The sequence below is a fragment of the Astyanax mexicanus genome, unplaced genomic scaffold (genome assembly GCF_023375975.1).
Source record: "Astyanax mexicanus isolate ESR-SI-001 unplaced genomic scaffold, AstMex3_surface scaffold_45, whole genome shotgun sequence".
NCBI lineage: Eukaryota > Metazoa > Chordata > Actinopteri > Characiformes > Acestrorhamphidae > Astyanax > Astyanax mexicanus.
In genome coordinates, this window is record NW_026040055.1 from 817,912 (window position 1) to 819,351 (window position 1,440).

Here is a 1,440-nt window from a genome sequence, read left to right on the forward strand (position 1 = left end):
ATATTACTGCTGTCCACACAAAACATCTGCCTACATAGTAACATTAGTGATTATTTTCCCCCACTGCTTCTGTTTATATTATATACATATTTCTTTACGGTTAGACAAATACCAATCTATGTTCATTGTGTAAAATATGACACAATTTGACTACATTTTGTTTCACATTGGGATTGTTTTTCCTTTTTTCTGTAAACTAACTATTTTGGAGACATGTGGTTTTGTTTGGACAGTAGCAAAATGAAATACATAAAAACATTAACAGGTATGATTAAACATTATTATATAGTGTACATAAAGACAGATGTATTGTTAGCATGCCAGCTTGAATACAGTAGTAGAGTTGGGAGTTGTCATAGAGTAATAGTCCAATAGTCCAAGTGCAAAGGATGCATCCAAGAGGAAATTAAAGTGAAGTAAGTGGAATACTTGTCCATGCATAGGTCGATGTAGTGTGAGTTAGCCTTCGCGATTACAGTTCAATTTGGCTATAATGAGTCATTGTCCACAGTAGAGCACCTGTTCCAGTTTAGACATCTGTTGTTCATTGTAGCATCAGCCTGGCTTAGTTGTCTTATTCACAGACTGGCAGAGACAGAGAGAAAGAACAAGAAGAAATGTGTGAGAAATAAAAAATATCATGAGAAAAGATTAGCTATGCAGAGAATTGTCTGTGTATTTAAAGTTACCTTATATGAGGAATGCTGCATGAATGATATCTTGGTGTGAGAGACTTAGGGGAATACAGCACACTCTGGGTATGATGAATCCTCACCCAGACTACTGCACCACTTCCAGTTTAAGCATCTTCTATTGACTGGAGTCTCAACTTGGCTTAGCTGTCACACACTGGCAACGTTGTCTCTGAGAATGAGAAGGGACAAGAAGACATGTGTGAGCACTATTAAATGTCATGAGAAAACAATTTCTATGCTGAAAATTGTCTATATATTTGACTTACCTTATATGAAGAATGCTGCAACTGCATGGATGATATCTTGGTGTAAGATACTGAAGCTTTTGGGAATACAGCACAGTCTGGGTATTATGACTCATGGCCCATACTGTTGCACCACTTCCAGTTTATGCATTCTCTGTTGACTGGAGCCTCTACTTGGCTTAGTTGTCTCATTTTCAGACTGGCAACCCTGTCTCTGAGAATGAGAAGGGACAAGAAGACATGTGTGAGCACTATTAAATGTTGTGCGAAAACATTATCTATACAGAGAATTGTCTATATATTTGACTTACCTGATATGAAGAATGCTGCAACTGCATGGATGATATCTTGGTGTGAGATACTGAAACTTTGGTGAATACTGCACACTCTGGGTATGATGAATCTTTGTCCAGACTACTGCTCCACCTTCAGTTTGAGCATTCTCTGTTGACTGGAGCCCCAACTTGGCTTAGTTGTGTCATTTTCAGACTGGCAACGCC

The 1,440-nt window shown here is 38.2% G+C and overlaps 1 long non-coding RNA gene across 1 annotated transcript; it reads right to left on the reverse strand.

Annotated features, from left to right (window-relative positions):
• Positions 1 to 208: 208 nt before the first annotated feature.
• Positions 209 to 1,138, reverse strand: LOC125795248 (uncharacterized). Its single transcript, XR_007434254.1, has 3 exons — positions 962 to 1,138; positions 690 to 864; positions 209 to 585 (listed from the first exon to the last, which is right to left on the reverse strand). It is a non-coding gene; the product is annotated as an uncharacterized LOC125795248 (long non-coding RNA).
• Positions 1,139 to 1,440: the final 302 nt, after the last annotated feature.